Consider the following 14,879-nt stretch of genomic DNA (forward strand, 5'->3'; position numbering starts at 1 on the left):
GTCTGATCATTATCTTCTGGAGGCTAAGGTGAAGATTTGTATGGGTTTTCAGAGAATAAGAGAGAATGTTGGGGTGAAGAGGGTGGTGAGAGTAAGTGAGCTTGGGAAGGAGACTTGTGTGAGGAAGTACCAGAGGAGACTGAGTACAGAATGGAAAAAGGTGAGAACAATGAAAGTAAGGGGAGTGGGGAAGGAATGGGATGGATTTAGGGAATCAGTGATGGATTGCGCAAAAGATGCTTATGGCATGAGAAGCGTGGAAGGTGGGTTGATTAGAAAGGGTAGTGAGTGGTGGGATGAAGAAGTAAGATTATTAGTGAAAGAGAAGAGAGGCATTTGGACGATTTTTGCAGGGAAAAAATGCAATTGAGTGGGAGATGTATAAAAGAAAGAGACAGGAAGTCAAGAGAAAGGTGCAAGAGGTGAAAAAGAGGGCAAATGAGAGTTGGGGTGAGAGAGTATCATTAAATTTTAGGGAGAATAAAAAGATGTTCTGGAAGGAGGTAAATAAAGTGCGTAAGACAAGGGAGCAAATGGGAACTTCAGTGAAGGGTGCTCATGGGGAGGCGATAACAAGTAGTGGTGATGTGAGAAGGAGATGGAGTGAGTATTTTGAAGGTTTGTTGAATGTGTTTGATGATAGAGTGGCAGATATAGGGTATTTTGGTCGAGGTGGTGTGCAAAGTGAGAGGGTTAGGGAAAATGATTTGGTAAACAGAGAAGAGGTAGTAAAAGCTTTGCGGAAGATGAAAGCCGGCAAGGCAGCAGGTTTGGATGGTATTGCAGTGGAATTTATTAAAAAAGGGGGTGACTGTATTGCTGACTGGTTGGTAAGGTTATTTTTTTAATGTATGTATGACTCATGGTGAGGTGCCTGAGGATTGGCGGAATGCGTGCATAGTGCCATTCTACAAAGGCAAAGGGGATAAAAGTGAGTGCTCAAATTACAGAGGTATAGGTTTGTTGAGTATTCCTGGTAAATTATATGGGAGGGTATTGATTGAGAGGGTGAAGGCATGTACAGAGCATCAGATTAGGGAACAGCAGTGTGGTTTCAGAAGTGGTAGAGGATGTGTGGATCAGGTGTTTGCTTTGAAGAATGTATGTGAGAAATACTTAGAAAAACAAATGGATTTGTATGTAGCATTTACGGATCTGGAGAAGGTATATGATAGAGCTGATAGAGATGTTCTGTGGAAGGTATTTAGAATATATGGTGTGGGAGGAAAGTTGTTAGAAGCAGTGAAAAGTTTTTATCGAGGATGTAAGGCATGTGTACGTGTAGGAAGAGAGGAAAGTGATTGGTTCTCAGTGAATGTAGGTTTGCGGCAGGGGTGTGTGATGTCTCCATGGTTGTTTAATTTGTTTTTGTATGGGGTTGTTAGGGAGGTAAATGTAAGAGTTTTGGAAAGAGGGGCAAAAATGAAGTCTGTTGTGGATGAGAGAGCTTACGAAGTGAGTCAGTTGTTCTTCGCTGATGATACAGCGCTGGTGGCTGATTCATGTGAGAAACTGCAGAAGCTGGTGACTGAGTTTGGTAAAGTGTGTGAAAGAAGAAAGTTAAGAGTAAGTGTGAATAAGAGCAAGGTTGTTAGGTACAGTAGGGTTGAGGGTCAAGTCAATTGGGAGGTAAGTTTGAATGGAGAAAAACTGGAGGAAGTAAAGTGTTTTAGATATCTGGGAGTGGATCTGGCAGCGGATGGAACCATGGAAGCGGAAGTGAATCATAGGGTGGGGGAGGGGGCGAAAATCCTGGGAGCCTTGAAGAATGTGTGGAAGTCGAGAACATTATCTCGGAAAGCAAAAATGGTTATGTTTGAAGGAATAGTGGTTCCAACAATGTTGTATGGTTGCGAGGCGTGGGCTATGGATAGAGTTGTGCGCAGGAGGGTGGATGTGCTGGAAATGAGATGTTTGAGGACAATGTGTGGTGTGAGGTGGTTTGATCGAGTAAGTAATGTAAGGGTAAGAGAGATGTGTGGAAATAAAAAGAGCATGGTTGAGAGAGCAGAAGAGGGCGTTTTGAAATGGTTTGGGCACATGGAGAGAATGAGTGAGGAAACATTGACCAAGAGGATATATGTGTCGGAGGTGGAGGGAACGAGGAGAAGTGGAAGACCAAATTGGAGGTGGAATGATGGAGTGAAAAAAATTTTGAGTGATCGGGGCCTGAACATGCAAGAGGGTGAAAGGCGGGCAAGGAACAGAGTGAAATGGATCGATGTGGTATACCGGGGTTGACGTGCTGTCATTGGATTGAATCAGGGCATGTGAAGCGTCTGGGGTAAACCATGGAAAGCTGTGTGGGGCTTGGATGTGGAAAGGGAGCTGTGGTTTCGGGCATTATTGCATGACAGCTAGAGACTGAGTGTGAACGAATGAGGCCTTTGTTGTCTTTTCCTAGCGCTACCACGCACACATGAGGGGGGAGGGGGATGGTATTCCATGTGTGGCGAGGTGGCGATGGGAATGAATAAAGGCAGACCGTGTGAATTGTGTGCATGGGTATATATGTATGTGTCTGTATGTGTATATATATGTGTACATTGAGATGTATAGGTATGTATATTTGCGTGTGTGGACGTATGTGTATATACATGTGTATGGGGGTGGGTTGGGCCATTTCTTTCGTCTGTTTCCTTGCGCTACCTCGCAAACGCGGGAGACAGCGACAAAGTATAATAATAATAATAATAATATTTATTTATTTATTTATTATACTTTGTCGCTGTCTCCCGCGTTTGCGAGGTAGCGCAAGGAAACAGACGAAAGAAATGCCCCCCCCCCCCCCCCCCAATACACATGTATATACATACGTCCACACACGCAAATATACATATCTACACAGCTTGCCATGGTTTACCCCAGACGCTTTACATGCCTTGATTCAATCCACTGACAGCACGTCAACCCGGTATACCACATCGCTCCAATTCACTCTATTCCTTGCCCTCCTTTCACCCTCCTGCATGTTCAGGCCCCGATCACACAAAATCTTTTTCACTCCATCTTTCCACCTCCAATTTGGTCTCCCTCTTCTCCTCGTTCCCTCCACCTCCGACACATATATCCTCTTAGTCAATCTTTCCTCACTCATTCTCTCCATGTGCCCAAACCACTTCAAAACACCCTCTTCTGCTCTCTCAACCACGCTCTTTTAATTTCCACACATCTCTCTTACCCTTACGTTACTCACTCGATCAAACCACCTCACACCACATATTGTCCTCAAACATCTCATTTCCAGCACATCCATCCTCCTACGCACAACTCTATCCATAGCCCACGCCTCGCAACCATACAACATTGTTGGAACCACTATTCCTTCAAACATACCCATTTTTGCTTTCAGAGATAATGTTCTCGACTTCCACACATTCTTCAAGGCCCCCAGAATTTTCGCCCCCTCCCCCACCCTATGATCCACTTCCGCTTCCATGGTTCCATCCGCTGCCAGATCCACTCCCAGATATCTAAAACACTTCACTTCCTCCAGTTTTTCTCCATTCAAACTCACCTCCTAATTGACTTGACCCTCAACCCTACTGTACCTAATAACCTTGCTCTTATTCACATTTACTCTTAACTTTCTTCTTCCACACACTTTACCAAACTCAGTCACCAGCTTCTGCAGTTTCTCACATGAATCAGCCACCAGCGCTGTATCATCAGCGAACAACAACTGACTCACTTCCCAAGCTCTCTCATCCCCAACAGACTTCATACTTGCCCCTCTTTCCAAAACTCTTGCATTTACCTCCCTAACAACCCCATCCATAAACAAATTAAACAACCATGGAGACATCACACACCCCTGCCGCAAACCTACATTCACTGAGAACCAATCACTTTCCTCTCTTCCTACACGTACACATGCCTTACATCCTCGATAAAAACTTTTCACTGCTTCTAACAACTTGCCTCCCACACCATATATTCTTAATACCTTCCACAGAGCATCTCTATCAACTCTATCATATGCCTTCTCCAGATCCATAAATGCTACAAACAAATCCATTTGCTTTTCTAAGTATTTCTCACATACATTCTTCAAAGCAAACACCTTATCCACACATCCTCTACCACTTCTGAAACCACACTGCTCTTAACCAATCTGATGCTCTGTACATGCCTTCACCCTCTCAATCAATACCCTCCCATATAATTTACCAGGAATACTCAACAAACTTATACCTCTGTAATTTGAGCACTCACTCTTATCCCCTTTGCCTTTGTACAATGGCACTATGCACGCATTCTGCCAATCCGCAGGCACCTCACCATGAGTCATACATACATTAAATAACCTTACCATCCAATCAACAATACAGTCACCCCCTTTTTTAATAAATTCCACTGCAATACCATCCAAACCTGCTGCCTTGCCGGCTTTCATCTTCCGCAAAGCTTTCACTACCTCTTCTCTGTTTACCAAATCATTTTCCCTAACCCTCTAACTTTGCACACCACCTCGACCAAAACACCCTATATCTGCCACTCTATCATCAAACACATTCAACAAACCTTCAAAATACTCACTCCATCTCCTTCTCACATCACCACTACTTGTTATCACCTCCCCATTTGCGCCCTTCACTGAAGTTCCCATTTGGTCCCTTGTCTTACGCACTTTATTTACCTCCTTCCAGAACATCTTTTTATTCTCCCTAAAATTTAATGATACTCTCTCACCCCAACTCTCATTTTCCCTTTTTTTCACCTCTTGCACCTTTCTCTTGACCTCCTGTCTCTTTCTTTTATATATCTCCCACTCAATTTTTTTTTTTTTTTTTTTTTTGCTTTGTCGCTGTCTCCCGCGTTTGCGAGGTAGCGCAAGGAAACAGACGAAAGAAATGGCCCAACCCACCCCCATACACATGTATATACATACGTCCACACACGCAAATATACATACCTACACAGCTTTCCATGGTTTACCCTAGACGCTTCATATGCCTTCATTCAATCCACTGACAGCACGTCAACCCCGGTATACCACATCGCTCCCATTCACTCTATTCCTTGCCCTCCTTTCACCCTCCTGCATGTTCAGGCCCCGATCACACAAAATCTTTTTCACTCCATCTTTCCACCTCCAATTTGGTCTCCCTCTTCTCGTTCCCTCCACCTCCGACACATATATTCTCTTGGTCAATCTTTCCTCACTCATTCTCTCCATGTGCCCGAACCATTTCAAAACACCCTCTTCTGCTCTCTCAACCACGCTCTTTTTATTTCCACACATCTCTCTTACCCTTACGTTACTTACTCGATCAAACCACCTCACACCACACATTGTCCTCAAACATCTCATTTCCAGCACATCCATCCTCCTGCGCACAACTCTATCCATAGCCCACGCCTGGCAACCATACAACATTGTTGGAACCACTATTCCTTCAAACATACCCATTTTTGCTTTCCGAGATAATGTTCTCGACTTCCACACATTCTTCAAGGCTTCCAGAATTTTCGCCCCCTCCCCCACCCTATGATCCACTTCCGCTTCCATGGTTCCATCCGCTGCCAGATCCACTCCCAGATATCTAAAATACTTCACTTCCTCCAGTTTTTCTCCATTCAAACTCACCTCCCAATTGACTTGACCCTCAACCCTACTGTACCTTGCTCTTATTCACATTTACTCTTAACTTTCTTCTTTCACACACTTCACCAAACTCAGTCACCAGCTTCTGCAATTTCTCACATGAATCAGCCACCAGCGCTGTATCATCAGCGAACAACAACTGACTCACTTCCCAAGCTCTCTCATCCCCAACAGACTTCATACTTGCCCCTCTTTCCAAAACTCTTGCATTTACCTCCCTAACCACCCCATCCATAAACAAATTAAACAACCATGGAGACATCACACACCCCTGCCGCAAACCTACATTCACTGAGAACCAATCACTTTCCTCTCTTCCTACACGTACACATGCCTTATATCCTCGATAAAAACTTTGCTTCTAACAACTTGCCTCCCACACAATATATTCTTAAAACAGTCACCCCCTTTTTTAATAAATTCCACTCCAATACCATCCAAACCTGCTGCCTTGCCGGCTTTCATCTTCCGGAAAGCTTTTACTACCTCTTCTCTGTTTACCAAATCATTTTCCCTAACCCTCTCACGTTGCACACCACCTCGACCAAAACACCCTATATCTGCCACTCTATCATCAAACACATTCAACAAACCTTCAAAATACTCACTCCATCTTCTCACATCACCACTACTTGTTATCACCTCCCCATCTGCGCCCTTCACTGAAGTTCCCATTTGCTCCCTTGTCTTACGCACTTTATTTACCTCCTTCCAGAACATCTTTTTATTCTCCCTAAAATTTAATGATACTCTCTCACCCCAACTCTCATTTGCCCTTTTTTTCACCTCTTGCACCTTTCTCTTGACCTCCTGTCTCTTTCTTTTATACATCTCCCACTCAATCTCATTTTTTCCCTGCAAAAATCGTCCAAATGCCTTTCTCTTCTCTTTCACTAATACTCTTACTTCTTCATCCCACCACTCACTTCTATATATTCTATATATATTTTTTTTTTTTTTTTCAAAAGAAGGAACAGAGAATTGGGCCAGGTGAGGGTATTCCCTCAAAGGCCCAGTCCTCTGTTCTTAACGCTACCTCGCTAATGCGGGAAATGGCGAATAGTTTGAAAGAAAGAAAAGAAAAGAAATATATATATATATATATATATATATATATATATAGAAGGCGAATAGAGGGTACGGGAGCGGGGGCCAAGAAATCCTCCCCTCGTTGTATTTTTTTTTTTTTAACTTTCTAAAATGGGAAACAGAAGAAGGAGTCACGCGGGGAGTGCTCATCCTCCTCGAAGGCTCAGACAGGGGTGTCTAAATGTGTGTGGATGTAACCAAGATGTGAAAAAAGGAGAGATAGGTAGTATGTTTGAGGAAAGGAACCTGGGTGTTTTGGCTCTGAGTGAAACGAAGCTCAAGGGTAAAGGGGAAGAGTGGTTTGGGAATGTCTTGGGAGTAAAGTCAGGGGTTAGTAAGAGGACAAGAGCAAGGGAAGTAGTAGCACTACTCCTGAAACAGGAGCTGTGGGAGTATGATGGAGAGAGATGGGTGATTATTGGTGCATATGCACCTGGGCATGAGAAGAAAGATCATGAGAGGCAAGTTTTTTGGGAGCAGCTGAATGAGTGTGTTAGTGGTTTTAATGCACGAGACCGGGTTATAGTGATGGGTGATTTGAATGCAAAGGTGAGTAATGTGGCAGTTGAGGGAATAATTGGTATACATGGGGTGTTCAGTGTTGTAAATGGAAATGGTGAAGAGCTTGTAGATTTATGTGCTGAAAAAGGACTGGTGATTGGGAATACCTGGAGAAGGCATATGATAGAGTTGATAGAGATGCTCTGTGGAAGGTATTAAGAATATATGGTGTGGGAGGCAAGTTCTTAGAAGCAGTGAAAAGTTTTTATCGAGGATGTAAGGCATGTGTACGTGTAGGAAGAGATGAAAGTGATTGGTTCTCAGTGAATGTAGGTTTGCGGCAGGGGTGTGTGATGTCTCCATGGTTGTTTAATTTGTTTATGGATGGGGTTCTTAGGGAGGTGAATGCAAGAGTTTTGGAAAGAGGGGCAAGTATGAAGTCTGTTGGGGATGAGAGAGCTTGGGAAGTGAGTCAGTTATTGTTCGCTGATGATACAGCGCTGGTGGCTGATTCATGTGAGAAACTGCAGAAGCTGATGACTGAGTTTGGTAAAGTGTGTGAAAGAAGAAAGTTAAGAGTAAATGTGAATAAGAGCAAGGTTATTAGGTAAAGTAGGGTTGAGGGTCAAGTCAACTGGGAGGTGAGTTTGAATGGAGCAAAACTGGAGGAAGTAAAGTGTTTTAGATATCTGGGAGTGGATCTGGCAGCGGATGGAACCATGGAAGCGGAAGTGGATCATAGGGTGGCGGAGGGGGCGAAAATCCTGGGAGCCTTGAAGAATGTGTGGAAGTCGAGAACATTATCTCGGAAAGCAAAAATGGGCATGTTTGAAGGAATAGTGGTTCCAACAATGTTGTATGGTTGCGAGGCGTGGGCTATGGATAGAGTTGTGCGCAGGAGGATGGATGTGCTGGAAATGAGATGTTTGAGGACAATGTGTGGTGTGAGGTGGTTTGATCGAGTAAGTAACGTAAGGGTAAGAGAGATGTGTGGAAATAAAAAGAGCGTGGTTGAGAGAGCAGAAGAGGGTGTTTTGAAATGGTTTGGGCACATGGAGAGAATGAGTGAGGAAAGATTGACCAAGATGATATATGTGTCGAAGGTGGAGGGAACGAGGAGAAGTGGGAGACCAAATTGGAGGTGGAAAGATGGAGTGATAAAGATTTTGTGTGATCGGGGCCTGAACATGCAGGAGGGTGAAAGGAGGGCAAGGAATAGAGTGAATTGGATCGTTGTACCAGCGTTGTATCATCAGTGAACAACTGACTCACTTCCCAAGCTCTTTCATCCACAACACACAGCATACTTGCTCCTCTTTCCAAAACTCTTGCATTCACCTCCCCAACAACCCCATCCATAAACAAGTCAAACAACCATGGAGACATCATACACCCCTGCCGAAAACCTACATTCACTGAGAACCAATCACTTTCCTCTCTTCCTATATGTACACATGCCTTACATCCTCGATAAAAAACTTTTCACTGCTTCTAACAACTTACCTCCCACACCATATATTCTTAGTACCTTCCACAGAGCATCTCTATCAACTCTATCATATGCCTTCTCCAGATCCATAAACGCTACGTACAAATCCATTTGTTTTTCTAAGTATTTCTCACATACATTCTTCAAAGCAAACACCTGATCCACACATCCTTTACCACTTCTGAAACCACACTGCTCCTCCCCAATCTAATGCTCTGTACATATCTTCACCCTCTCAATCAATACCGTACCATATAATTTACCGGCAATAATCAACAAACTTATACCTCTGTAATTTGAGCACTCACTCTTATCCACTTTGCCATTGTACAATGGCACTATGCAAGCATTCTGCCATTCCTCAGGCACTTCACCATGAATCATACATACATTAAATAACCTTACCAACCAGTCAACAATAATCACCCCCTTTTTTAATAAATTCCACTGCAATACCATCCAAACCTGCTGCCTTGCCGGCTTTCATCTTCCGGAAAGCTTTTACTACCTCTTCTCTGTTTGCCAAATCATTTTCCCTAACCCTCTCACTTTGCACACCACCTTGACCAAAACACCCTATATATGCCACTCTATCATCAAACACATTCAACAAACCTTCAAAATATCACTCCATCTTCTCACATCACCACTACTTGTTATCACCTGCCCATTAGCCCCCTTCACTGAAGTTCCCATTTGCTTCCTTGTCTTATGCACTTTATTTACCTCCTTCCAAAACATCTTTTTATTCTCCCGAAAACTTAATGATACTCTCTCACCCCAACTCTCAATTGCCCTCTTTTTCACCTCTTGCACCTTTCTCTTGACCTCCTGCCTCTTTCTTTTATACATCTCCCACTCATTTCCATTTTTTCCCTGCAAAAATCGTCCAAATGCCTCTCTCTTCTCTTTCACTAATAATCTTACTTCTTCATGCCACCACTCACTGCCCTTTCTAATCAACCCACCTCCCACGCTTCTCATGCCACAAGCATCTTTTGTGCAAGCCATCACTGCTTCCGTGAATACATCCCATTCCTCTCCCACTCCCCTTACTTCCATTGTTCTCACCTTTTTCCATTCTGTACTCAGTCTCTCCTGGTACTTCCTCACACAAGTCTCCTTCCCAAGCTCACTTACCCTCACCACCCTCTTCACCCCAACATTCACTCTTCTTTTCTGAAAACCCATACAAATCTTCACCTTAGCCTCCACAAGATAATGATCAGACATAAATGCAAGAGTTTTGGAAAGAGGGGCAAGTATGAAGTCTGTTGGGGATGAGAGAGCTTGGGAAGTGAGTCAGTTGTTGTTCGCTGATGACACAGCGCTGGTGGCTGATTCATGTGAGAAACGGTAGAAGCTGGTGTCTGAGTTTGGTAAACTGTGTGAAAGAAGAAAGTTAAGAGTAAATGTGAAAAAGAGCAAGGTTATTAGGAACAGTAGGGTTGAGGGTCAAGTCAATTGGGAGGTAAGTTTGAATGGAGAAAAACTAGAGGAAGTAAAGTGTTTTAGATATCTGGGAGTGGATCTGGCAGCGGATGGAACCATGGAAGCGGAAGTGAATCATAGGGTGGGGGAGGGGGCGAAAATCCTGGGAGCCTTGAAGAATGTGTGGAAGTCGAGAACATTATCTCGGAAAGCAAAAATGGCTATGTTTGAAGGAATAGTGGTTCCAACAATGTTGTATAGTTGCGAGGCGTGGGCTATGGATAGAGTTGTGCGCAGGAGGGTGGATGTGCTGGAAATGAGATGTTTGAGGACAATGTGTGGTGTGAGGTGGTTTGATCGAGTAAGTAATGTAAGGGTAAGACAGATGTGTGGAAATAAAAAGAGTGTGGTTGAGAGAGCAGAAGAGGGTGTTTTGAAATGGTTTGGGCACATGGAGAGAATGATTGAGGAAAGATTGACCAAGAGGATATATGTGTCGTAGGTGGAGGGAACGAGGAGAAGTGGGAGACCAAATTGGAGGTGGAAAGATGGAGTGAAAAATATTTTGTGCGATCGGGGCCTGAACATGCAAGAGGGTGAAAGGCGGGTAAGGAATAGAGTGAATTGGATCGATGTGGTATACCGGGGTTGACGTGCTGTCAGTGGATTGAATCAGGGCATGTGAAGCGTCTGGGGTAAACCATGGAAAGTTGTGTGGGGCCTGGGTGTGGAAAGGGAGCTGTGGTTTCGGGCACTATTGCATGACAGCTAGAGACTGAGTGTGAACGAATGGGGCCTTTGTTGTCTTTTCCTAGTGCTACCTCACACACATGAGGGGGGAGGGGAATGGTATTCCATGTGTGGCGAGGTGGCGATGGGAATGAATAAAGGCAGACAGTATGAATTGTGTGCATGGGTATATATTTATGTGTCTGTGTGTGTATATATATGTGTACATTGAGATGTATAGGTATGTATATTTGAGTGTGTGGACGTGTATGTATATACATTGTGTATAGGGGTGGGTTGGGCCATTTCTTTCGTCTGTTTCCTTGCGCTACCTCGCAAACGCGGGAGACAGCGACAAAGCAGAATATATATATATATATATATATATATATATATATATATATATATTTTTTTTTTATACTTTGTCGCTGTCTCCCGCGTTTGCGAGGTAGCGCAAGGAAACAGACGAAAGAAATGGCCCAACCCCCCCCATACACATGTACATACACACGTCCACACACGCAAATATACATACCTACACAGCTTTCCATGGTTTACCCCGGACGCTTCACATGCCTTGATTCAATCCACTGACAGCACGTCAACCCCTGTATACCACATCGCTCCAATTCACTCTATTCCTTGCCCTCCTTTCACCCTCCTGCATGTTCAGGCCCCGATCACACAAAATCCTTTTCACTCCATCTTTCCACCTCCAATTTGGTCTCCCTCTTCTCCTCGTTCCCTCCACCTCCGACACATATATCCTCTTGGTCAATCTTTCCTCACTCATTCTCTCCATGTGCCCAAACCATTTCAAAACACCCTCTTCTGCTCTCTCAACCACGCTCTTTTTATTTCCACACATCTCTCTTACCCTTACGTTACTTACTCGATCAAACCACCTCACACCACACATTGTCCTCAAACATCTCATTTCCAGCACATCCATCCTCCTGCGCAGAACTCTATCCATAGCCCACGCCTCGCAACCATACAACATTGTTGGAACTACTATTCCTTCAAACATACCCATTTTTGCTTTCCGGGATAATGTTCTCGATTTCCACACATTTTTCAAGGCTCCCAAAATTTTCGCCCCCTCCCCCACCCTATGATCCACTTCCGCTTCCATGGTTCCATCCGCTGACAGATCCACTCCCAGATATCTAAAACACTTCACTTCCTCCAGTTTTTCTCCATTCAAACTCACCTCCCAATATATATATATATATATATATATATATATTATCTATTTATTTTGCTTTGTTGCTGTCTCACGCGTTAGCAAGGAAACAGACGAAAGAATGGCCCGGCCCACCCCACCCACATACACATGTATATACATACACGTCCACACACGCAAATATACATACCTATACATCTCAATGTACACATATATATACACACAGAGGCATATACATATATACACATGTACATAATTCATACTGTCTGCCTTTATTTATTCCCATCGCCACCCCGCCACACATGTAATAATATCCCCCTCCCCCCTCTTGTGTGCGAGGTAGCGCTAGGGAAAGACAACAAAGGCCCCATTCGTTCACACTCAGTCTCCAGCTGTCATGTAATAATACACCGAAACCACAGCTCCCTCTCCACATCAAGGCCCCACACAAGTTTCCATGGTTTACCCCAGACGCTTCACATGCCCTGGTTCAATCCATTGACAGCACGTCAACCCCGGTATACCACATCGTTCTAATTCACTCTATTCCTTGCACGCCTTTCACCCTCCTGCATGTTCAGGCCACGATCACTCAAAAACTTTTTCACTCCATCTTTCCACCTCCAATTTGGTCCACCACTTCTTGTTCCTTCCACCTCTGACACATATATCCTCTTGGTCAATCTTTCCTCACTCATTCTCTCCATGTGACCAAACCATTTCATAACACCTTCTTCTGCTCTCTCAACCACACTCTTTTTATTTCCACACATCTCTCTTACCCTTACATTACTTACTCGATCAAACCACATATTGTCCTCAAACATATCATTTCCAGCACATCCACCCTCCTGCGCACAACTCTATCCATAGCCCACACCTCGCAACCATACATCATTGTTGGAACCACTATTCCTTCAAACATACCCACTTTTGCTTTCAGAGATAATGTTCTCGACTTCCAAACATTCTTCAACGCTCCCAGAATGTTTGTCCCCTCCCCCACCCTATGATTCACTTCCGCTTCCATGGTTCCATCCGCTGCCAAATCCACTCCCAGATATCTAAAACACTTTCCTTCCTCCAGTTTTTCTCCATTCAAACTTACCTCCCAATCGACTTGACCCTCAACCCTACTGTACCTAATAACCTTGCTCTTATTCACATTTACTCTTAACTTTCTTCTTTCACACACTTTACCAAACTCAGTCACCAGCTTCTGCAGTTTCTCACATGAATCAGCCACCAGCGCTGTATCATCAGCAAACAACTGACTCACTTCCCAAGCTCTCTCATCCACAACAGACTGCATACTTACCGTTCTTTCCAAAACTCTTGCATTCACCTCCCTAACAACCCCATCCATAAACAAATTAAACAACCATGGAGACATCACACACCCCTGCCACAAACCTACATTCACTGAGAACCAATCACTTTTCTCTCTTCCTACCTGTACACATGCTTTACATCCTCAATAAAAACTTTTCACTGCTTCTAACAACTTGCCACCCACACCATATATTCCTAATACCTTCCACAGAGCATCTCTATCAACTCTATCATATGCCCTCTTCAGATCCATAAATGCTACACACAAATCCATTTGCTTTTCTAAGTATTTCTCACATACATTCTTCAAAGCAAACACCTGATCCACACATCCTCTACCACTTCTGAAACCACACTGCTCTTCCCCAATCTGATGCTCTGTGCATGCCTTCACCCTCTCAATCAATACCCTACCATATAATTTAGCAGCAATACTCAACAAACTTATACCTCTGTAATTTGAGCACTCACTCTTATCCCCTTTGCCTTTGTACAATGGCACTATGCAAGCATTCCGCCAATCCTCAGGCACCTCACCATGAATCATACATACATTAAATTAACCTTACTAACCAGTGAACAAAACAGTCACTCCCCTTTTTAAATAAACTCCACTGCAATACCGTCCCAACCCGCTGCCTTGCCGGCTTTCATCTTCCGCAAAGCTTTTACTACCTCTTCTCTGCTTACCAAATCATTTTCCCTAACCCTCTCACCTTGCACACCACCTCGACAAAAACACCCTATATCGGCCACTCTATCATCAAACACATTCAACAAACCTTCAAAATGCTCGCTCCATCTCCTTCTCACATCACCACTACTTGTTATCATCTCCCAATTAGCCCACTTCACTGAAGTTCCCATTTGCTCCCTTGTCTTACGCACTTTATTTACCTCCTTCCAAAACATCTTTTTATTCTCCCTAGAATTTAATGATGCTCACTCACCCCAACTCTCATTTGCCCTCTTTTTCACCTCTTGCACCTTTCTCTTGACCTCTTGCCTCTTTCTTTTATACATCTCCCACTCATTTGCATTTTTTCCCTGCAAAAATCGTCCAAAAGCCTTTCTCTTCTCTTTCACTAATAATCTTACTTCTTCATCCCACCACTCACTACCCTTTCTAATCAACCCACCTCCCACGCTTTTCATGCCACAAGCATCTTTTGCGCAAGCCATCACTGCTTCCCTAAATACATCCCATTCCTCTCCCACTCCCCTTACCTCCTTTGTTCTCACCTTTTTCCATTCTGTACTCAGTCTCTCCTGGTACTTCCTCACACAAGTCTCCTTCCCAAGCTCACTTACTCTTACTACTCTCTTCACCCCAACCTTCTCTCTTCTTTTCTGAAAAACCCCTACAAATCTTCGCCTCCACATGATAATGATCAGACATCCCTCCAGTTGCACCTCTCAGCACATTAACATCCAAAGTCTCTCTTTCGTGCGCCTATCAATTAACACGTAATCCAATAACACTCTCTGGCCATCTCTCCTACTTACATACGTAT

Source organism: Panulirus ornatus, chromosome 24 (assembly GCF_036320965.1).
Source record: "Panulirus ornatus isolate Po-2019 chromosome 24, ASM3632096v1, whole genome shotgun sequence".
NCBI classification, from domain to species: domain Eukaryota; kingdom Metazoa; phylum Arthropoda; class Malacostraca; order Decapoda; family Palinuridae; genus Panulirus; species Panulirus ornatus.